This window comes from Choloepus didactylus, chromosome 27 (assembly GCF_015220235.1).
Source record: "Choloepus didactylus isolate mChoDid1 chromosome 27, mChoDid1.pri, whole genome shotgun sequence".
Taxonomy (NCBI): domain Eukaryota; kingdom Metazoa; phylum Chordata; class Mammalia; order Pilosa; family Megalonychidae; genus Choloepus; species Choloepus didactylus.
The window spans coordinates 1,715,626-1,740,682 of NC_051333.1; the positions used below are offsets into that span (position 1 = coordinate 1,715,626).

General features: G+C 44.0%; 1 protein-coding gene across 1 annotated transcript in view; it reads right to left on the reverse strand.

Annotated features, from left to right (window-relative positions):
* LOC119520940 (zinc finger protein 805) overlaps window positions 1-25,057 on the reverse strand; it is a 603,985-nt gene that overhangs the window by 436,989 nt on the left and 141,939 nt on the right. The window lies entirely within an intron of this gene.

Below are 25,057 nucleotides of genomic sequence, written 5' to 3' on the forward strand. Positions count from 1 at the left end.
ATGACCCTCAACCTCTGTGGTTTTCCTTCTCCAAGCACATAACCCCAGTCTCATCATGAGAAAAACATCAGGCAAATTCCAGCAGAGGAGTGTCCTACAATAAACCTGGACAGTCCTCCTCAAAACGGTCAAGATGATCAGAAACTGGGAAAGTCCTAGAAGCTCCGACAGCCAAGAGGTGTCTAAAGAGACACAATGACCACATAACGTGGGATCCTGGAACAGAAAAAGCACATTAGGTAAAAGCTAAGGAAACCTGGATAAAGTACAGAGTTTAGTAAATAATTATGTATCAATATGAGTTCATTTATGGTAACAGATGTATCACATACATTTAAAATGTTAACAATAGGGAAAACTGGGTGTGGGGAGGGATATGGGAACTCTGTACTATCTTTGTAATTTTTTTGTAAAGTTAAAACTGTTCTAAAAATGAAGTTTCTTTTTAAAAAATACGATGTGGCATGTTCTATAACAGGTAAACTCAAGGCTGTGGCAGAGTTAAAAATTCTTCAGAGGAGGATTGTTAGGAGTAAAGGATAATCAGTGGGTTTTGAGAGACTTGTGCAGAAGTTGCTAACAGGCTGTCATTCTTCAGCCCTTGATTAACTTACTGAATATTTATTGAGCACCTACAACGTGCAAGGGCCACAATGAATAAAACAGGAAAGATCTTGGCCCTCATGGAACTTATAGGGGAGAAAGACAAGAATCAGATTAAGTCAGTAATTCATACGATTTGAATCAAGGTGATGAGTTTTGTAAGGAGGAGATGCACTGAAGCAGAGGTGGAGACGAGGCTGGTTGAGATTGTAAGAAGAATGACCGGGGAGATCGTGAGAAGGTGACGTTTGAGCCAAGACTGAAGGAGGCGAGGGAATTAGTTTACTGGGGGGATATCTGGGGGAAAGGAATTCCAGACAGAGGGAACAGCTAGCCAAGACTTCACGCAAGATCAAAAGCGAATGCTATCACCAAAGGAACATGTGATAGTGGAGAGTAAAAGCGTGAAGGATGGAGGCTAGGGCTGGCTGGGGAGGAGACTGGGAATGAGCAAGGGAGGCTGAGAAGGAGCGACTAGTGAGGGCGTGGGAACCAAGGAGAGTGGTGTGTCCGGGAGCAGGGGCTCCACTGTGTCCGTGCTGCTTGGGGTCAAATAAGAGAACCGAGAATTGACTGTCATTGCTCTGTCCACAGCCAAGGATTGGGTCCAGCCAAGGGCGTCCATCCATGACAGATGGGTAAGCTAGGTGGGGTGTCAGAATACATATAGCAGGGTGTTGGGTGATCTTTGCCAAACTGGATGATGGGTCAAGCTTCAGTGGAAAATGGAGAGTTATACCTAAGCTGTCATAGCAGCCCCACCTGCTCCCAGGTTTACTCAACAACTGTGCATCTGGTGCCGATGAAAACCTTCTTGAAGGCAGGGTACCATCGTGAATAAGACAGAGGCCCTGTCTGCACTGAGCCTACAATCTAGTGGGGGATGACAGACAGCAAGCAAATAAAGACAGTCATACAGAAAGCATTTTCAAGAGCCTTCTCTGGCTTCTTTTGCTCAACATTATATTTGTAGACTCCAACATGTTGCTGGTGTGTAGCGAAAGTTTGTTCATTCTCATTCTCATTATATGAATATACCACAATTTATTTATCCACTCTATTGTTGATGCTGGTAGTCTCTTATAAAGTTAATCATACACCTATTTTATAACCCAGCCATTCCACTCCTAGGTATTTCTTTGCCCAAGAGAAATGAACACAGTCAAAGACTCATGCAAAGCCTTCTTCCAGAATGTCCATCACAACAAATGGCAAGTGAAGACTTGGGACGTTCATGCACTGAGACTGGGATTGTAGGGTGATACAGTCACTTTGGGAAACAGTTTGGTAGTTTCCAGAAAGTTAAGTGTAAGCTTAGCGTATGACCCAGCAATTCCACTCCCAGGAATCTACCCAAGACAAATAAGAATATCTGCCCACACAAAGATTCAAACACAAATGTTCATGCAGCATTATCAATAATAGGCAAAACTGGAAACAATCCAAGTGCCCCCAACTTGACAATGGAGAAACAAAATGTATTATATTACTACAACGAAACACTATTCAACAATATAAAGGAAATGATAATGTGCTGATAATGCTACAATATGGATGAAACTCAAGAATGTTATGCTAAACGAAAGAAGCCAAATGCAAAAGACTACATATTGTATGATTCCATTTATATGCAATGTCCATAAAAGACAAATTTATAGACATGGAAAGCAGATCAGTTGTTGCTTAGGACTGGGGGCTGGAATTGGGATTGACTATAAATAGGCTCAAGGGAATTTTGGAATCCCACTGGATTACAGTGATAATTGTACAACTTCATACATTTACACAAAGTTATTGAGTTGCATACTTACAATGGGTGGATTTTATGGTATCTAAATTATGCTTCAATAAATTAGTTTTAAAAGATGTTCATAGCAGCTTTATTCATAAGTGGATTTTTTTAAAAGGATGGAGCACACATAAAATGGAATATTTCTCAAAAATAGAAAGGAGCAAGTAACTGATACATGAAAGAACATGGAAAAATCTAAAAAAAAAACAAAAAAACAAAACACATATGCTGGATGAAAGAAGTCTTACACCAAAGAGTGCATATTGTATGTTTTCATTCACATGAAGTTCTAGAAAAGGTAAAACTAATCTGTTCTGGGGAAACAATCAGACCAATGATTGCCTCTGGGAGATAGAGGACTGGGATTTACTGGAAAGGGGTATGAGGGGAATTCTTGGGTGACAGTAATAGTCTATATCTCAAAAAGGATTTGGGTCTCACAGTTGTATGCATTTGTCAAAACTTATCAAATGGTACACTAAAGATCTATGCATTCCATTGAAGGTAATTTTTACCTCCAAAGGAAAAATAAACTATAAACAATATTTAACTCCAGTTAATGACATACATGCTGAAATACTGGGAGGGATGTTCTGATGATTACAACTTATTTTAAAATGCATCAACAAATAATATGGATTGATTGGTAAATAGATGTATAGATGGATAGATAAGTATAGTATAATATAGGAGATGAGATTAGAGTATAAAATATAGTATAGTAACTATACTATACTATGGCATAGTAAAATGTATTCTAAGATGTTTATTGTACAATTTAGATAGTCAGCATATGGGTGTCTACTACAAAATAGTTTCAAGGTTTCTACATGTATGAAAATGCTAGGAAAATATTCATGGAACCCCCACACCAGTGGCTGATGCACATAATTAATCAAGCAACCATACAAGCAAATATGAAAATGTAATTGAGAGAGATGCTCCAATGGGGAGATGTGTGGCACGTGGAAGTCCCAAACCTCAGGGGATCTAACCCGAGGAGGCCATGTATAGGCTGAGATGCAGGGATGAGTTGAAGTAAACAAGGAAAGAAGAAATGGAAGAATGGTTTCAGAGAGTGTTGAGAAGGAAACAAAACAGGACACCAGAGAACAGCTAAGGGGGGTACATTTTAGACAGGGAGATCAGGAAACGCCCATTGAGGAGGTGACATTGAGGTGAGAGTTGAATGACAAGAAGGAACCAACCACATGAAGAGCCTTGGGGATGGTCTCATAATAGATTTATGCTTGTTTTGGTATAAAACTATATTTCCATTTTTCAAATATTCCTGTGATACATTGTGTTTTTCCTGTGTCTTTGCACATCACTGCATATCTCTAGCAGAGCTTTGGAGACCGATGGGATGGTGGCTTCTAAACTGTTCTAGGGATTCAAGACCAGCTGCTGCCCTGTAAACTGAAGCATGCGTTGTGCCTCCACCACCCCTGTGTCCATTCATGGTAGCCTCACTGGACTCTGAGTGCTGGTGCTCTGCTGCAACCCCCCGACTGCAATTCTGGCATGTGTTTCAGTTTCCTGGCTGCTAAAGCAAATGCCATGCACTGGGTTAGCATAAGCAATGGAAATTTATTGGCTTGTGGTTTTGAGGCTAGGAGAAGTCCAAAATCAAGGCATCAGCAAGATGATGCTTTCTCTGGGTCTGGCTGCTGGTGATCCTTGGTCCTTCACTTTTCTGTCACATAGCAATGCACATGGCAGCATCTTCTCCTTGCTCTTCTGGGTTCCATTGAATTCCAGCTTCTGGCTGCTCCTGTGGCTTCTCTCCCCTGTCTGACTTTCACTCTGCTTTTAAAGGAATCCAGTAATCTGGATTAAAGTCCAACCTGACTCAGTTGGGCCACACCTTAACTCAGGTAACATCTTGAAGAGATCTTGTTGGGTCCACACCCACCAAAACGTGGACAAAGAATAAGAGCATCCCTACTTGGCCAATCCCAGCCTCCCATCTCCTGGCAATGCTGAATGTTCCTCAGAGTGGGCAATGATGGTAGCACAGCTCATTAGAGTTCTTGACCAGGATTGACTGAAGGGTGCTCTGGGCAAAGAAGCTCTTCATTTTGCTGGGGTTGAAGGCAGCATTCCTTTATGCCTAGGATGTGAGAGCTTGTCTAATCAACAGAGAGAAGCAGAGCTAGGTAGAGAGGTGGGAGAGAGAGAGAGAGAAAGATGCAGATATGGATAGAGATAGAGAGAAATGAGAGAGAAAGAAAGAGAGTGAGACAGAGAGCTCTAGAAGTGTGGATCCCTAGCTCTTCCAGTTATACTCCTTTCAAGCTTGCATTGACTCAGTGACTTCATTCTTTCCAGTTACATGATCCAAAACAATTCTTTTTTGGCTGAAGCTTATTTGAGTTGGGTTTGGGTCATACTTGCTGTGACCAAAATACATCCCAAATATCTCCACGTTTTCCACTTTCCTCATTTCTTGCCTGGATGCCTTCAGTAACTTCCTAGCTGGTCTCCCTCCCTGCATCTACACCTACCTCTGTGGTCCACCCACCAGAGAAGTCTGGGGGTGAGCTGGCTTTGACTCATGCAGGTGTGGAATGACGAACTTGGTGCATAATAAGAATTCCAGGAAGACCCTGCGGAGAACAGAGTTTTGACCGTCAGAGCCTATCATAGATGAGTCAGTGAGTCGAGCCTTGTGGTTCATCCCTTCATTCTTCATATGAGAAAAAGAGTCCCAGTGTGGTTGAGTGGCTATCCAAGATCTTCCGTATGTCAGGGAGAGAAACAGAACAATGACTTAGAACTTTGATACAGAGAACTGTACCTTTTTTTTCATACCATCCCCTTCCTTCCTGAGTCATCTTCACTGTACAAGGATGATTTGGGCTGCAAGTAACAGAAAAGTACAAAGAAAAATAGCTGAAATAATGCAGATACTTGTCTTCCTTAATAAGAACTGCAGATGTAGGTGATTCCAGAGATGGTTCAATGATGCACTGATGTCATCAAGAAAAAAGGATTTCTTTCTCTGAGTTTCCATTCTTGGTAGGTTGTTCATGGTTTCCTTTGGGGTCACAAGAAGACTGCAGCAGCACCAACCCTCACGACAATGACCAAAAGCATGACAGATGCAGGCAAGGAGCCAAAACATCTTTCTCATCACATATCAGGGAGCAAGAACCTTCCCAGAGCTTCCAGCAAATTTTGTCTCATTTGCCATAACTGGATCACATGACCATCTGTGGACAAACCAGCCAAAGGGAAATGAGATTATTGTGACAGGTTTGAACCAACTAAAGTCATCCCCTGGGACTGGATACATTACTACCTGAAGATAATCGAGGTTGATTAGGAAGGGAGAAGGGGGAATGGATGTTGGGTGAGTAACGGGTTATGATCAGACCCTGAGGAGAGGGTGGTAGGAGAGGAGAGGGAAAAAGGATAGAGATGAGGACAAGGCAAAGGAGAAGAGACATAAAGGAGAAGAGAGAAGAAGAAGAAAAAAGAATTGATGAAGAAGAAAGAAAAGGAGTGAGAAGACAAGGAGACTGGACAAAGATGTAAGAGAAGAGAGCAGTGCAGAGAATCAAAGATAAACTAGTCAAGGAGGAGACGGTTAGATGATGGGAAGAGGGACTAAAGTGCGATGGAGACAGTGATGATGAAGAGGAGAGAAGATGGGGAGTAAGAGACAAAAGAGATAGAAAAGAAGAGAGCTCTTTTCTGATGGAACAAGGAATGAAATTTTTAACAGATCAAGAGTTGACCTTTTTAAACTGACATCATGCACTTCCTGATGTGATGTACCAAAAAAGGCCCCCAAATCATCAAAGTAATGTTCCTGCCAAAAATACTTAGCCTGAATCTACCAAATTGACTCAACTCTTCAAAACCAAGACTGAATACTTAAACAAAAAAGCTCCATGTCATAAAAAAAAAAAAACCTGTTCTAGATCAGAGGAGACTAAAGAAACATGACAATTGAATGCAATGTGGTATCCCAGGCTGTAATCTGGATAAAATAACCCTGTTACAAAGGATATTATTGGGACAACTAAAGAAATTTTAATGTGAACCATATATTAGATGATAGAACTGTATCAATACTAAATTTCTGGTGCTTACTGTGGTTATGAAAGAGAACCACTGCTGTAGAGGGAAGGTAAATCTACTTTCTATCTATAAAAACTTGCTATTTCTACCCATCTTCTATAAGTGATATTACACAATATTTGTCCTTATGTGTCTTGCTTAGTGCACTGAGCATACTGTTTTCAAGTTTCTTCCATGTTGCAGCTTCTCTCATAACTTCATTTTTTATGAGCTAATAATACTGCATTGTGCATACATACCACATTTTGTTCACCCAGAAACACTCATATTTGATCATGTTATGTTGCTGCTTCACTATTCCCCACGGGGAAATCCTAAATCCCTTAGCCAGCCTTCCAGGCCCTTGTGGCTGGGCCTGCTACTGACGTGGGCCCGTCTACCCTTTACCGTCCTCTGAGCCCCCCGAGTCCTGGTCCAGATGAATTTCCATTGCTCATCTTGCTATTTCTCGCCTCCAACCCTTCACAAAATCTGTTCCTTTACCCATATCCATTTCTCCTTCCCAAACACCAACTCTATAGCAAACCTTAAATTCTTCTGCCACATTCCAGCAAATCCCTCATTACCATCCGAAACCCAGCCCGACGGTCACCTCCCGTGGAGAACGAGCTCCAAGTTTCCCCATCTGGATAGGACCTGCTCGGTGTTCCCACCCCACCCGGGCAAGCGTCGGGCTGTACAACAGACACCTCCTCTTCCCCTCCCCAGAAGGACTGCCTGGTACGAGGCCTCAGCTCTCTTCCACTGCACTGACGAGGGACGGACACCCAGATTCCTGCTTTCTGACCCCCCATGAAGGTAGTCGGTGGACACAGGAACCCGTCTACGGAAAAAGCCAACATCTCCATACTTAGTTTCCAGAACAGGAGCTGGGATGTGTGGCCAGTTTTTATCAGCATTGCCTTCAAACTAGGATTGATGTCTAGTATTGCTATAAGAATGAAACTAACATGCATAAGAAATGCAGAAAAGGCCCATATGCCTTCAATTTAAGTGCTGGCTATTCTCACAGCCCAGTGGGTAAGCACGTGGAGTCTGGCATCAGGCATCCAGATTTGAAACCCAACTCAGTTATTTCCTATGTGCAGGGACTTAAGCCTTGTGTGACTCAGTTTTTCTCATTTGTAAAATGGTAACAATAATAAAACCTACCTCATGAAGTTGTTGTAAGGAAATCAAGGGTAATATATGAAAGCCCCCAATAAATTCAACTACTATTGTTTGTCACTTTTTGGGTGGAGATTTTGCACCTTTTAGCTGAATGCATTCTTACAGAGACAGGGACATAGCCTACTTATGTCGGTGCGATGTTCAACTGCTGTCCTCTGGGCTTGGCCCAAGCAGTGACAAATCCATTGCTCTTTCTTGTGCTTCAAAGACGGAAGATGCCTGAAGACAGTTTGTTCCAAAGATTCCAGAAGAGAGTCCATTAGTCTTGCCATTAGGATGTTTTGAATTATCTTGGTTTCTGTGTTTTCTGAAATGTGATTTTTCGGCCTTGCCATAGATTCTATCATCTACCCATATAATTCCAATAAATATAATAATTTTGTTTAAGGTAACTGCTTATTAATTCCATCAACAAATATTGTTGAGTGCCTATACCAGGGTACAGCAGTGAGCAACACGGACCACAGCTCTGTCCTCGTGGAACGTACGTCCTGGTGGGGAAATCAGCTTCAGGCGTGGCTGGATTTCAACAAGCCAAACAATCAAACCTGGAAAGGGGGCCAGGGAGTGCCTGGTGCTTCCTCTTTCTGCCCACAGATCTGTAAGAGGATTTGATTCCAGGGGATGAGGGATGACTGTGGTAGGCTGAATTATGTACCCTAAGAGAAGACATGCTCTCAAACTTAATCTGCATTCCTGTGGGTGTGAAACCATTTGTAAACAGGACCTTTTGAGGTTGTTATTTTTAGTTAAGTTGTGGCCGATTGAATCAGGGTGGGTCTTAATCTATATTATTGGACGTCTTATAAAGAGAAGAAACCGGAAGCCAGAAGTCAGAGGAAGTCATACAGGAAGAAGCTAGAAGTCAGTAGAAAGGGTTGAAGAGCAGGCACAAGGAGAGAGAGATCACCACGGGTCAGGAGGCAGAAGCAAGCCAAGGAGCCCCCAGGACTGCAGCAAGCAGCACCGGAACGCCCAGACTTTGGGAGAAAGCATGGCCTTGCAGGTTGCCTTGATTTTGGACAACTGGTCCCCAAAACCTTGATCCAATAAATGCTTGTTGCTTAAACCAACCCATAGTGTGGTTTTCATCACAGCAGCCATGGAAATGAAGACAGATGACCCAGGAGTCTTAACTTGCATGTTAGGCCAAGAGCCAAATGTGGTAAGTCTTGATAATTTCAAGGCAGGAAGAGATGGCAAGTTTGAGAGTGTCGTGGAGGGTAGGGAAAGCTGAGTCTCATGAGGAGTATGCAGATTTCAGCTCCCCTCGTAACTCCTGCGGATAGAGACATGGAGGTCTGGGCTCCCTCTGTTCCTAAAAGTCAGTTCCTGTTTCTTGCAATGAAAGACTTTCAACAGATATGCTTATGCTGTGACAGACACCAAGGATGCAGACCCAACCCCTGTCCTCAAGGAACAGGCTGGAAGGGAAGATAGACAACCACACAACAACTGCATTTCCAAGTAACTGATGCCGAGGCAGAGGTATAAACCACCGTTGTAGGAAAGCAGTTGAGGGACTGACAAACTCTTTCTGAAGGAAATCAGGTAGAGCTTCCCAGAGGAGGTGGCATTCGATCTGGGTCAATAAGGATGAGTAAGAGTTGGCCAAGAGAAGTAGGTGTTCCAGGAGCTTGGAGCAGCAAGTGCACACAGATGACAGTGTGGGAAGGTATGTCACCCTGAGAAGAGTGCTGACAACTCTACCTGACGTTTGAATCATCTGCCCACCCTTCATGGATCCCTTGTTTTCTTGACCCTTTTTTTTTCTAATGGATCCAAACTCCCCCAACTGTGAGTACATGCAGTTTGGTGACTCACTCCACTTCCAAATCTGGGCTGGGCTGACCAGACGTCAAATACCTAAGCCAGTGTTTGGGTCAGAGGTGTTTGCAAAAAGCAAATAGTCTGAAGAGCCTCAAACTTGGGGATTTGTAGCAACTTTGAGAGTGGGAACCATGAATTTGTGAGGAAGGAGACTTGGAGGTGCTGGAGGCCACCAAAAGGAGAGGGAAGCAGAGTTAAGTCAGTGAGCGAGAGCAGGTCCTTGAGCAGATGTGGCCATGCCTGACATCAAACCAACCCCTGGACTTTTTATGTACATCAGTCAATACTTTTTGTTTTGCTTCAGCCAGTTTAAGTTGTTTTTATTAGTTTGGATATTGGCTCAGTTGCTTTAATTGAGACAAAAGAAGGTTAATTTATCTCCCACGTAAAAGCTAAAGATGAAAAGGGGGCTGGAGCCATGCTCCTCAAAGTCAATCAGGGACCCAAAATTTCGTCTGTGTAGAAAGCATTCCACTTCATTTTAAGATCTTTAACCTAGAAGTTGCAGATGTCATTTCTGCACACGTCCCGCTGGTCACACAGCCGCCCTCTCTTCAAGGGGGTCTGGGAAAAGTTTCTAGCTGATGGTCACGTGCGCCAATTCTTTATAATGTTGTTGGAAAGATGGACAGACAGAAGACACACACACTTTCAGTTCTGTTTCTTTGGAGAACCCTAATACAGTCTTTACCATTATTCTTGCTATTTTCTTACTCCAGGAAGAGATATGAGCAGGCACCGAGGCAGGGAGTGGGATGTGTCTCAGGAACAGAAGAAAGCCCAGTGTTTCCGAATAGGGAGGGCACATGAGAGGAGGAAGGGGGTCAAATGTTACGAAACCTTGGAGAACAGAAAAGGTGTTTGGTTTTTTTTCTGGATATTAGTTCTTGTATGTTATTCCTATTACAACCAAAAGCTACTGCAGGATTTTACTTCAGAGAGACATGAGATGATTTAGGCTTATTCTGAGTTATTTTGTGAGGCTTATTATGAGAATTAAATAAATTGCACATGTGAAGCATGAATCACTGGGGCTGGCAGATAGGAGACACTCAGTAAATATATTTTACCTCCTTCACTAGATTGTGGCAGGGACTTCTGGCCCTTTATTGTGTTCACAGCCCATGGCACAGAGTGGACACAAAACAGATATTCATGCAGTGAATTAATGCTTGGTTTAGATTCAGCATATATTTATTGAGCACCAACTACCTACATACCACTTTCAAATCTCTTATGAAGAGTTCTCCAGAGCATATTCCCCAAATTCATAATTCTGGAAGATATTCTTCAAAAGAAAAAAAAAAGAGTTCTGTGGTAGAATAGGATAGGTTTAGGAAGCAACAGAATACTACATCCTCTTTTAAAGGAGATTATTAAACTGCAGTCACATAGTAAAGGCTCTGATAAGTCCTGCAGTGAAAGAACCTATTCGACCTCACTAAATTATTTGACCCTGGAACTCGATTTTTCAAGATCACTTATTGATACTGGTCTAGAACAAAGCGTTTGCAAAACACGCACTAGGAAATCCTGCTTTATGTCAATGAACTATCCTATATGGATTATACTGCAGTATATCTTATTTTTCTAGATGAGATCACTTAGACTCAGAGAGATGAGGTATCTTGTCCTGGCCCACAGAGCTGGTGAGTGGTAGTGCTGGGAGTCGGTCCTAGGTCTCCACACTCCTAGTCAAGAGTGAATATTGAAATAATTTTTTAAATACAAAATGACACTTAAAAACATACCCCCTTGAAAAAAATGTGCTGTGATATTACTGAGAAGGGTAAATTCCTTTTTGGCTATCTCTTCCTTCAATCTCATTTTTTTACTCCACCCTGGAGACAATCAGACTTTTTCTAGGCATTTTCATACCTGTGTACCCAAAGAAAAGGCAGGTAATTGCACTCTACTGTTGTGTTTTGCCTGAATAGTATCCAGCTGTGTCATTCTGCAGCTTGTTATTTCTACTTAACAAAATGTTTGGGGGGTACTTAATTTTTCAACACATGCACAGGTCTACCTTGTTCTTCCAACTTCAGCAGTGTTTTCTGCCACATGCATGGACCGTAATCTGTTCATCCCACGCTTATTGATGAGTATTTAGGCTGTTTCCAATTGTTCAGTATTGCAATGTTACTACCAGTGCTTCTCTGGACTTCCCTGAACAAGCCTGCCTGCAAAGCTGTGGGAGTATTTCTCCAGGGGTCCCTGAGAAGTGGAAGTGCTGAGCTGTAGGAAGGCACGTGTCCACAGATGGCCCCAGGAGGCTGCCCCACGGAAGGACCCATTCACTGACCGCTTGCCAACCTCGAGCACTCTTGCCATGGAACCATGCTTTTCCACGTGGAGAGCTGACACCTCTCCTCTGTGACATGGAAGGAGGGGATGGGTGGAAAGGAAGGGCCATCTCCCCACTGGCTACACCTGGGCACGGGGTAGCTAATGAGTCCTGATGCTAAGGTCTGCAGGGAGAATGAACGGGCTCGAGGTCCCCAGCCAGAAGTCGATATTGTGTGAACCTGCCCTCAGCCAAGCCTCTGAGCTGCGGACTCGCTGGCAGGTGCGTCTTCATCTCGTCCTCTCTGGGACCAGAGCATCGTTTCGTTATTCAGGGAGAAAGGGTGGCTGCTCTGAGGAGCTGTCTGCTTCACACGGCAAGTTGGGGAAGCTCCCTGGCGTCGGCCTCCTGCCTTGTGCATCAGCTGAGGACAACGTTTCAGAACAGAGTGGTGGCAGAGGTGTGCAGGTGGGGACAGAGGACTGCCGGGTCACCTGGGCCAAGAACGACCCTCTCTGGGCTTCACTTTGTTCCTGAGAGTGAAAAGTATTGGCTGATCTCTAAGAACGCTTTATACTTCCTAACTCTAAAACAACCCCTTCTTTCCTTCCTCTCTTCCTCTCTCCCTCCCTCCTTCCTTCTTCCTTTTCTTCTTTCCTAACTTCCATCTGAACTTCCTTTCTCCCTTGATTCCTTCTTTCATTCCTTCTTTTCTACCTTCTTTCCATCCTCAATTCCTCCCTCCCTCCCTCCCTCCTACCATCCCTTCCTCCATCCGTCTCCTCCTTACCATCCCTTCCTCCATCCGTCTCCTCCTTTCCTCTCTCCCTTCTTCCTTCTTGCTCTCTCATTTCTCTAACATCATGATTCCTTTAAAAAAATAAGTTCAAAATTTGTCTACAAATATGTAGCGTTCTTTATAACACTAAAAATTTTAATACTTGATTTGTGATAATAATGATAATAGGATAGCACATATCCTGTAACGATGCCTTAGCTTACTTCATTCTCACATCAGCCTTATTAGATAGGTACTTTGACTCAGCTCATTTGGTAGACAAGGAAACTAAGGCCCATATAGAGTATATTAAATAGATTTGGTTAAATGTAATTTGCCATCACCACCTAACAGGATGTTGTGCAGCCATTAAAATCATGATTATGAGCATTTTTATTAACACAGAGAAATGCTCCATGAGCAAAAAACACTAAGATGCAAAATGTGGTTAAAAACAATCTCAATTTTTGTTTAAGAAATGAAATCCATATCTATATATGTAACTGGAAGGAACACAAAATATTGACAGGGCTTGTCTGTGGGTGATGGAGTTTTATAAGGTAAATTTTCATAACAGTAATTTTGATTTTTTCTATTTCCAAAGTGATACATGATATTATGGTAGGAATCAAATTATATAAAACATTCCAAGTGCATAACAAGAATTTGAAGGATATAAACCAGCCCTCAAACCTTGGGTATCACTTGGAAATGGGTCTTGTTTGCTGGGGAATGCTCTCTCTATTTTGTACATACCTGTTTTGTTTCAAATATTTTTATAGAAGTGTTTTTGCTTGTGGAGGTCTTTCATTCCCTATTTATTGTCTAAAATTATTATAGAAGCAATGCATGCCCATGTGCAAAATTCCAAGAGTTCCAGGTTATATGACAAATGTCCCTGGTGAGTGAATCTCTGCAGAGGCAACCATTGTTAGCAGATGCCATGTGTCTTTCCAGGGACGTTAATTGCACAAATATATGTATGTGTGTCTATATACACATGTAGTATACACATATATGCATATAGTATTTATAAGTATCTGTATTTATATCTAGCACATACACATATGTGTATATGTGTGTGCATGTTTGTGTGTCTATGTGTGTGTATGTATATATATCACCTGATATTTACAGAAATTACAGCATACTGTACATAGAGTTCTGCATCTTGCTTCCCACGAATTCATATGATTCTTGCCCGTGTGACTGCATAAGGAGCTGCAGCGTTTTCCAATTTAAGAATATAACGTGATGCATTTCCCCAGTCCCCCATCAATGGACATTAGATTGTTCCATCCTCTGCTGTTAAAACAGTGCCCCAGTTTAGCCTCACACACAGACCTTTGAGCACACAAGCAAGTCTAGCCATAGAATAAACTCCTGGAAGTGTATTGCAAGGCCAAGGGATTTCGTGCATTTTAAATGTGGGTAGGAGTTGCCAATATGCCATTCAAAGAGACTGATCCAGTTGACACTCCTGCAAACTGTGTATCTGAGTGCCTGTGGAAGATCTTTGCAACTGTTTCTAAAGTCTGAAGCTGGAGGGGCTATGGTGGGAGGTGATAAGCTTCCTGCCGTGAAAAAGATCTCCAAACAAGGGCTTAACAATGACTCAGGGGGACATTTCCTGGCCATGGCCCCAAATCCCAGAAGGGAGTTGGATGAGGTCACTGGAAGATGCCTTCGGAGCTAATAGACTCTGTAACCGGATGACCCATCCGTACTCTAGGGGCACAGCCCAAAGCCCATCACACGTTTATTGGGTTCTCAGCCTTGACAAGTTTGTGCATGAAAGGCAAGGAGCAGACTCCACCTCTCTTTCACTGACTTCCAGGTACCAAGAACAAGCGGCGAGAATGTGCTTGGGACGAGGTGGACGTGCAGGTACTAACCCAGCCCTCACCACCTGGCAGCTCAGGTCTCCAGTCTTCAGCTGTCTTGTGTGGAAGTGGAGCTCAGAGAAGGGGTGAAACTGGCCATGATCACACAGCTGGGTGAGGGGGGAACTGGGATTATTTATTTTTAATACTGTTAGTAATAATAATAAATATCCTCAAGCTCTTATACCGTTCTATAATGAGCCTGGGCTAACTCTTAATCACCGTCATGAAGAAGGTGCCATTACCACCCCACCTGGAGAGGTGGAGGGAGCATGGACTGGTGACTGTGGGGAACTTTCCTTGCTCAGGTACCAGAATAAGTCCACAGGACACTGACAAAGAGTCTCAAGGTGGGATGCAGAAGCTGTATTCTGTGATTCTCCGGAGGATGTCCAGTCAGGTCACCCTTGTGGAGACTGGGCTGGGGCTGTCGAGAACAGAAGAAAGAAAGCCGGTTATGAATCTGCTGCATCCTCCAGGGGAAGGCTGATCGTGGCCCAGCCTGGGTGGTTGCCATGGAGATGGTACAAGGTAGAACCTCCAACAAGCATACATGGTGGTTTTCACTCCATCGCCAAATGCGAGAAGCTGAGAGTAGGAACTTGATGGAAAGGTTTGAGTGTGAGTGTCTGTACTGCTGTCAACCAGCTGTTGACTGCGTGATTTTGAGAAAGTTATTTAACTTCTGAGCTCTAGTTTCCTTGTGCCTTCGAGCAAGACACCCATGTTCTCTGTGCTTAATTTTCTTCATCTGAGGTCCTGAGATATCCACTTCCGGATGAGGAGGGTGAAGCTCAGTGGAAATGACTTGCTTGCCAGCATCGCAGGGCTAGTAAGTGGTAGAGGCAGAGCCCAAGCACTGATTCCCCAATTCCAGCTCTCACCACTGCGGCCAGATACTGTGCAGTCCGAGATGGGTGTGATTTTAGGATGAGGGAGGCTGTGAGCCACCACGGTGGGGCAGGAACCGGCAGTGGTTGAGGACTGGGGTGATTACGAGATGAATGCATTCAAGTGGACAGGAGCAGTGAGAAACGACAACAGATCCTCTCCTTAGTTATTTAACAAATATTTGAGCAACTACCATTTGGCATTGATCTGGTTCCTGAGGATGTAGCTGTGACTCAGATGGGTGTTCAGTCATTCAGTAAATATTTATTCAGCTATTCCCCAGGCTGGGCACCGTGGCAGATGCCGAGGATAAAATCTCCACCTGGAGGTTTATGCCTGCAATAAATGTTTATGGAGCACCTAATATGAGCTGGACGTGGGACTGGGGTTGGGAGACCATTCCAGAAAACCACACAACGCCTCCCTCCAAGACATCAGTGAAGTCAGAGAGCAGGCCTGAGTCTCCCCTTAATCCCAGTGCCCACCACAGTGAACGTGTTCTGGCTGGGGGCAGGTGCAAAGACCCTTAGGTGAGAAGGAAGGGCAGGCTTCACAGCTACAGAGGTCTTGCAAGCTGGGCCTAGTAAGCAGAGGTGTGGAAGGAGACGTGAATGGAGAGGCCGCCAAGACCAGTCCAAACAGGACCTCGTCAGAGGAAAACAGTTCTACAAACACCCAGGAGACCATCTCGGGAGAGAGATTTGCAAGTGCAAAGGCCCTGAGGCATCCCGGTGGATGGGGCTCAGTGGAGCAGAGGTCAGGCAGCAGGGTGAGTCCCGGACAGGCCAGCCAGGGCCTCCTGGGCCTTGGAGAGGCCTTGGGATTTCATTCCACCTTCATTGGGACACTGAAGGCAAGTCCAGCCTGGGGCACCATTGATTTGCCTTTAAATATCACCCCTGGGACTACCCTGGGCAGCACACGCTGGGGGTGACACAGCCCAAGCAGGTGCAAATCTCCACTTCACTGGCTTCTCCTTACCTCCCCCAGGTTTCCTGCACCCCCAGACACCATGCACGAGGCCTGGGTGCCCCCGCACACCCCCGCAGCCCCACCCAGGGCCAACCAAAGCTTGTCCGGTGAGTTGGTGCTTCTGAGCTTCACCCACGTGCCCGCGCTGCGGCCGCTGCTGGCCGTGCTCTTCCTGGCCATGTTCCTGCTCACGCTGCTGGGCAACGGGCTCGTGGTGCTGCTGACCGTGCTGGACCCGGGGCTGCGTGCGCCCATGTACTTCTTCCTGGGCCAGCTGGCCCTGGTGGAGCTGGGCTTCTCCCTGGACATTATGCCCCGGCTGCTGGCGACACTGCTGTGGCCAGGGAGCGGCGTGTCCCCCGCGGGCTGCGCCCTGCAGCTGCTCCTGGTGTTGTCCTTCGTCACGTCCGAGTGCTTCCTCCTGACGGCCATGGCCTGGGACCGCTACGTGGCCATCTGCAGGCCCCTGCGCTACGGCGCTGTGGTGAGCCCACGGCTCTGCCGTCTGCTGGCCGTCACCTGCTGGCTGGCCAGGGTCCCCCTGGCTCTGGTCCTCACCGTCTGGCTATTCCACTTCCCCTTCTGCCGGCCTCGCCACATCCGCCACTTCTTCTGCGACATTGCCCCTCTGCTGAGCCTGGTGTGCGCCGACACCAGGGTCTTTGAGGCCAGTGTGCTGGCGGCCACAGTGCTGGTCATCGTGGTTCCCTTCTGCCTGACAGCAGCCTCCTACACCGGCGTCCTGGCCGCCGTCCTCCAGATGCCATCGGCCATCGGGCGCCACAAGGCCCTGTCCACCTGTGCCTCCCACCTCATCGTGGTGGCTCTGTTTTATGGCACGACAGGGGTCATCCACCTGCAGCCCAAGGCCAGCTACTCCCCGGAGAGCAAGCAGACGGTGTCCCTGTCCTACACGCTCGTCACCCCCATGCTCAACCCCCTCATCTACAGCCTGCGGAACAAGGAGGTGAAGGCGGCCGTGGGGCGCGTGTGCTGCCGGAGACAGGCTTCCGTGCCCGTGAATGACCGCTTCAGGATCGCTTTTCGGAGTCAGGAGTCATGTGTACCTGTTTCACTGCTGAAGGGCCCATGAGCCATATTCTGGTGCAGCACTCTGATTTTCTTCTGGGAAACCATAATTCTTCTTTCATTCCTTGTTCTGCCCTAGAAAAGGCATGTGACCAAGCCGGCAATCTCTAATCAAAATTGTTTTGGTAAGGGTAGACATATGAAATTAATTCAGGCTAATTAGAGTGTATCGGTCAACCTATTGCCACAAGAATGCTGCGTAACAAACCATCCTGAAACTTAGTGCCTTAAAACAAGTCACTTATCTTTTACCTTCAGACAGCTGAGGGGTCACTAATTAAGGTTTGGCTCTGCTGGGTGGTTCCTCGCATCTTTGCTGAGCTTGCTCTAGCATATAGGTGTCGATCTGTGTGGGCTGGGACCTGCCCGTCCCCCAGGCTTCTCCTGGGACCAGACGGTCATCTCAGGCATATTTTTTTCTCATCACAAGAGTTGAGGTATAAGAGGTAAGTCCAATTGCCCAAAGGATTTTCAAGGCTTTGGTCATGTCACAACCACTAACACTCCGTTGGCCAAATCCAAAGCCAAGGGGCAAGGAACTACATTTGTCTCTTTGGGGGAGGAACTGTGAAGTTACAAGACAAACAACATTGATATAGGGAGAAGTTAGGAATTTGGGACATTGGTAGAATCTACTCCAGAGAAAAAGTACCAGAAATTTTGCCCAAACTTCTCTTTGTCCATGTACTTGCTGTTTTGAAGACATAGACCTGTGGATGGCAGTAACTCTGTGGCCTTTAGTGGGGGAGTTTTTCCTTGATTATAGAGTCAGTGCAAAGAAAATCACAACACACAAGTAAGGGAGATGAGGTTCCAGTGACCTTGTTGAGTTCCTGGATCCAGTTATGCCTGAAGCCTTTTGTAACCTTGGGAATTCCTCTTATGTTAACCAATAAATACACTTTTACTTAAGCCAATTGGATTACTTTAGATTTTCTATCCCTTAAAGTTACCCAACTTCATGATTTCATCTCTAATAACTAGCCTGGTGCATGAGTTAATTTATTTTTTTCCTTCAAGCCTAATAGGAATTTGAACAAAAGTAAATATATTGGAGAATTTCCTTCTCTTCAGTTTATAGTGTTCCATTGGAGGGTTCTTGTTTTTCTAGAAGCCAGACTGATATTTGAGTTGTCCCTCTTTATTTTCTTCATTGTATGAAGTGGCACTTGACTTAAGTTCCCTGACCCTCCGTTTTCTCTTCTGTGAAGTAGGAATAGTGACCCTACCTACTGCCCAGAGTCTCTAAGAGGGCATTGCTTGGAACACAGTGTGCTCAATTAGTGGTCCCCCCCATTACTCTCATCACTACCCCCACATATTAAAAACCAAAAAACCTCTGTACTATGGAGGGAACATCTTTAGTATTCCCAGAAGGCTGGATTTGGAATTGGGAGACCAGGATCCTCAGCCCTTGCCATGAGATGTCAGAAAAGTCACTGCACTTCTGAGTCTCAGTTGTGACCCTGAAAGCAGGAAGGGGGTGGGTATCAGCCCCCATTCTACCGGCCACCCAGGATTTCTGTAGAGATCTAATGAGACAAAAAGTGTGACAGTATGACTTTTTCACAGATACAACAAAAATTCCACTACATGGAATGACGATAGTGGTGGTGATGGTGGTGGTGGTGATGGAGATGATTTCCATTACCATATAGTTTATTGAAAGATTTTCATCTGGAAAATGACATGATTAATCCTTTTGGTTAAAATAGTCTTGGACTGATATCCAGGATGGGTTAAAGTAGAGATGGGCATACATATGGCACTACCATTAAGACACCTTTAAAATAACCCAATGATCCAGTACCTGATCAACATCATCACCATCATCACTATCATCATCGTAATAACCATCATCTTCACCACCACCATCATCATTATCTTTACAGCAAACACATAGCATTTATGTGATAGGCACGATTCCACATGTAGCAATTCAAATTTCTGTAGTTAAAGTCATAACACATCATCATATGATGCTTGATTTTTCCGCATTGTATGTCCATGTGAATACATCTTTTGTCCTCACAATTGACCCATTTTTCCTTGAACTCTGCTGACTGTGTCTCTCTTCTTTATTATCAAGCCAGTTCTGCCACAGTTCCCAACTTTCCTAGGTGTTTCTGCCCCCAATTCAACATTAAAGCAAAAAAAAAAACAACATGTATTGAGCACCAACAATGTGTCAGACACTTCTCGAGGCCCTACAGACATGGTGGTGAGTAAGGCAAACATAGTTTTGCCTCCTAGAACTTTCAGGAATTTGCAGTGTTTTCTTAAGTTGTGGTTCAGAAACACCTGGGGTGGTCGTTAGACATAGAGACGTCTGGGCCTTAACTTTGACCTACCAAGTCAGAAACTCTAAGAATACCAAGGGATGCGTATTTTTTCACAAGTTCCCCCAGGTGATTCTGATGTACAGTTGGAGATCTACTGGTCTACCAGATGCCTCCTTAGAGGAGGAGAACAAAGAAAGCCAACACACCAATCCAAATCCAAACATTAAAGGGAACATGGTCTGTAAATCCAATCAAAGTCCATCTCTCCATTATTGAAACTCTGAGGGCTTCGCCACCAAAATTTGCCCACCCTAGTTTTCTAAATACAAGTATGACCAAGTGTAGCACCCTAAGTCCTCCTGGCATCCAGAATACAGATGCATCTGTTTATCAACCTAGTGTCCCCTATAACCTGGGAGAAGAGGACAGAAAGTGCTGAACTCCCAGGTATCCACTAAGCCTAAGTCTTCCCCAACTTTAGGATCATGGATGAGGGCACATTCTCCAAGCCTTAGCATCTTCCCTGGACATCTTTGGCTTTCCCTGCCCAGCACCCAATCCCCCTGCTTCAGGTAACCGCACCTGGGTTTTTCGTTGGGAACCTTCCTCCACCCTGTACCTGTAGTCCGGTCAGACTTTGGTCACATGGCTTCCCTCTTCCCTGGATGCTGATCCCTGAACTAAGCCAAGGCAGCGCTTTCTCCCTGGAAATGGAAATATTGAGTGAAATAAGGACAGAAGATGGAGCTGGTTTGCTCTCCATGGTGGACGTGGTACTTCTTGGTGCCTGGATTACAAAACCTTCCCTGGTCCATAATCTGCCAAAATGTGGTCCTTCAGCAACTCCACGGTCACCAACGTTTCAGTTCTCCAGCTGCAAAATTTCTTTTTTGGCTGAATTTATGCAGAGTCAGTCTCTCTTGTTTGGAAAACAAAGAACCTGAAATGATACAATACTGGCCGCAATCTCCCTGCCTGATATTAGAGTTCTGTGTTTTCCTGGACCCTAGTGTTTGCCTAGGTCACTTTCCAGAACTCTCCCTAGACCTTGTTGTTGTAATTCTAACCATTGTTTCAGGTTCTACATGAAGCCAAGACCCCCTCAGTCCTGGCTTTGAGAACCGCACGGCCTCAGAAACCCTGAGTTTTTGTGTGTGCGCTGTAGTTACTATCCCAGACCCTTCCAAAAACCAAAGAACACAGCAAGATTTCAGAACCCTCCCAGATTCCTCCTCTTACCCCCATCTCCCCACCCCTCTACGTATATTGAGAAAGCCTTTCAAGGTCAAGCCCATTCACCATTAGACCAAGAACTTTCTAGGGAGTGGGAAGTAGGGATTTGCTTTTATCCCCTTTCTTCCCCCAATCATCAAACATTCCTGGAGCATGGGCCCTGGGCTTGCCTCTGTGTACACAGAAATAAAAGACAAATTTCCTCTTCTGAAGTAGCTCTGTTTAATGGACGAGACAGAAGATTAAAAACAATTATAATTTAGTGTGAAGTGTGTTATAGTAGTGACAAGAATGAAGTCACTATTTTAACTCTTGGGGGAGATAAAACAGTATTCATTGTATATCTATTAAGTATAATTACCATGCCAGATGTCACATATATCAGTAATTTATTTTTTCCCAAAAAATGTGACATTAAACTAATTTTATGATAGTAATAATAATGCCACCATTTTTTAGCATTTAAATTTACACTGAGCTGAGTGACTCACATGCATTAACAAATATTATCCTCTCTATAGCTCTAGGAGGTAAGCATAGTTATCTCATTTTACAGGAGAGGTTCAGAGGGTTTGAGTAACCTGTCAAGGCCATCCAGCTACTGAGTTGTGGTTTCAAGACCTGGATCTCAGGTCTGTTGGTCTCCAACTCTCCACAACATTCTTCCAATGTCATTTGGAGGGTAAATGTTTGACCAACATTAACTTGGCCTTCACCTTGTGTCCATTAGTAATTCCATCACAACACGCCACTTTATCAGAGGTGAGAACCAGTTCTGGGTGACCAGGAAAAAGACAGTGTTTGTAAAGGCTTTTCCAAAGAGGTGATGTTTGATCTAAAATTGAAAGGATTAATGGGATTTCATCATGAGAAAAGGCACTCTCCTGGCAGAGGGTCCAGCTGGGGAATGTCCTTAGAAGTGAATACACAGTGAATGTCTGGATGTTTTTATGCTCATAGATGGTGTGGGATGATTCACAAAAATACCTCAACCATGGACACAAAAACAAGAGGAAGGGAAAGGGGTGTGAGTAGAGCATGTAGGAGAAGAAATTAATAGTTTTCTATCAATATGCTTTCATGTTTTCCACTGGTTTCAATAAACAGACATTGATTTTGTAATTTTTCACTTTTTAAAAATGTTATATTTACTTTTTGTTGTAGTAAAATATATACAACATAAATTTTGACCATTTTTAAGTGTATGATTCTTTGGCATTAATTACACTCACAATGTTTTGCAACTGTCACCAATATCTATTTTCAAAACTATTTAATCACCTGAAACAGAAATTCTGTACCCAGTAAGCAATAACTCCCCATTCCCCTTGAAAATTCCTAATCTACTTTCTGTCTCTGTGAATGTGCCTATTCCAGATATTTGATGTAAGTGAATCATACATTTGTCCTTTTGTGGTATGTGTGTGTGTATGTATATACACATAAGTATATGTATATACATACACACACACAATAGAATATTATTCAGTTTGGATACATGAAAAACACGATGGACCTTGAAAACATTATGTTAAGTGAAATAAACACAGTTGCTCTTGTAACTTATGAAAAAGAATTTAATAAAATTTTAAAGTATCAAAATGTGAAAATATCAATGACTTGGTTCTCATTGCTCTGTTGGAAAATTTGACATTAATTAGAGTTTCATGATATTTCTAAATATTCTATTTCTTTTGATTTAATAAAATGTTCAAAGCATGAAAATGTGAAAATACCAAGAAATTTATTTCTAAGCTCTCCCTAGGAAAAGTTGATATATTGCTTAGGGTTTCATGATATCTCTAAAGCATTGTTTACTTTTTTCATTTAACTCCCAAAACAAGAAAGAAAAAAAACCTCTGTGATTTGATTAAATATTGAATATTTGAGAAATAGAGAGTAATCCTATGTTAAAAGGAAATTATGGGTGCTGGAAGGGCAGGCCTTGAATATCATGCTAAAGAGTTTGGATTTTACTTACAAGGTGGTGATAAAAGTTTTTAAATATTCTCTGTAGGCTCTAACAGTGACATTTCTATATGGACTATTTTTTGGCTTGTATATGGTGTAATCTTAAGTGGCTTTTGGAAGACTCAGTCAAGGGCCCCCTCTTCTGGGAAGCACTTGCTGAGCTTTCAGCCTGTACTAGAAGTTCCTCTTCTTGATCCTATATCCCCGTTAGAGCATCTTGGAATGAGTTAGGAATGTGTGTTTCCACGTTGGTGTGCTGCCTTCATGGACTGATCAGCTGAAGGCAGGAAGGGTTTCTCACTTATATATACACCCCTCTCTCCAAGCACAAGGCTTGCCTTTTAGGAGGAAATCAGTCAATGCACATTGACCTGCACTGAGGGTGGCTTGGAGGGAGATTTTCCTCTGCACCCCCCATCTTAAGCCTCAGCACAGCGTCGGTATAGAATTTTCCCGTTCCATCTCTTCTCCAAATCCCCAGAGACCAGGGGGGATGTCTCAGAGATCCAGAGCTCCAGTTTAAGCTTGCCTCCTGCCTCCTCCTCATTGTGAGGACATGCAACTCAGCAGCTCAGAGGGTCCAGAACCTTGAGGAAAGGTGCATGTGAAGGACGGGTACCTTGTTCAGGACCAAGAACAGCTCCTTCCAAGATGGAATCAGAGGCAATTGTTCCATCCACTGGTGTTTCCACATCTGCATAGAAGCTGAATCCACCTGGGCACCAGAGTCTCCTCCAGGTGCAGCCTCAGCAAGGAAGAATCTGTGCCTGTTGCCTTTCAGCCATCAGGTGAGGAGAACAAATGCTATTCTTTGGGGTGAAGACAAGGAACAACAAAAAGAAATTTCTTTTATAGGTCAACCAAGGCATGCCAGATACTGACTCTAAATACTTTAAGGACATTAACTTATTTGATGTCTAGAAAGCCTAATGAAGTAGTAGCAGTAGTATCAGCAGTAGTTATATTTCCTGTTACGTATTAATACATGGAGTCAAGTGCCTTTCTGAAGACCATACAATTAGCAAGGGGGAAACAGCCCATTACTCATATCCATTTGACTTTAAATCCCTTGCCTTTGGCCACCGTGCTTTACCATTCCAAGAGGTCTGGCACATAGTAGCTAATATTACATGAAATTGATTAATTCTAAGGGAAGAATAATTGCTCTTACATTGCAGAATAAGCAAAGGGGGCTTAACTGGATTAACCAACTTTCCCAGAGTCACAATTCTAGAAAGTAACAGCTTTCAAACTCCTTGAGGCCAGAACCCAGGTTTATTTGGGTCCTTATATGCACTACTCCCAGAACACTGCTTTCTCTGCACAAAGTTCTCATCTGATAAATGTTTGTGGAATGTAGTAGAATTAAAGACTCCTATGAGCCAGTGGTCTGTTTTCTCAGGAGAGCAATTCTGGGTTTTATTCAGGACGATAGCACTCAAACACAGATCTGTGTAACTCGTGAGCCTGAGCCTATAACCACCACACTAGGCTGCCCCTCTCTCCACAGCAAAGAAATTATCTATTTCATGGTAAAAGTGATTAATCCTACTTTTAAATAACATAACTGCAGCTTTAAGAAGTTGAGTAGCTTGCACAAGACAACGGAGCTAGAAAGTCACCTGGCTCAAATTCCTCCAGGGGCAAGAATTAGTTCTTATTCTCCACAATAACTCCTTTATAACTAAATAGTATCAAATTGTTCATCGCTGATAAATGGCTTTGATATGGGAATCACCTCTGAATATTCTAGTTCTGGGCTCCAGGGTGCCTGAAGGATCACCTTTTGGGATGCACTTATTGGTTCATCTGCAGATTAACCAGGATATCTTGGAGCACATGAAGTCATCAGCCAGCGAAGGAAAGTGAGAAAGGATTCATGGAGGGTGCAAGTATTGAGCTGATATGGATGGAAAAAAGATGATGAATATGAGAGGCAGAGAAGGAAGAAAGGGGAGCAATTGGGGGAGGGATGGCTGAAGGAGGGGGTCAAAGGAGTTCTTCTCCAGAACAAAGGAGAGTTTGAAGAGCCAGAACAAAGCCTCACAAAGGGATCCCACCTGAGCAGGACCAGAAGTAGTTGAGGGCTCTTGTTTAAGTTTGCAGAGAGCTTTACTACAAGTCAAACCCAAGCTCTGGGAGCCCAGTTCAGAACCAAGGACAGCTCCACCAACAGCAGTGTCGCCCTTC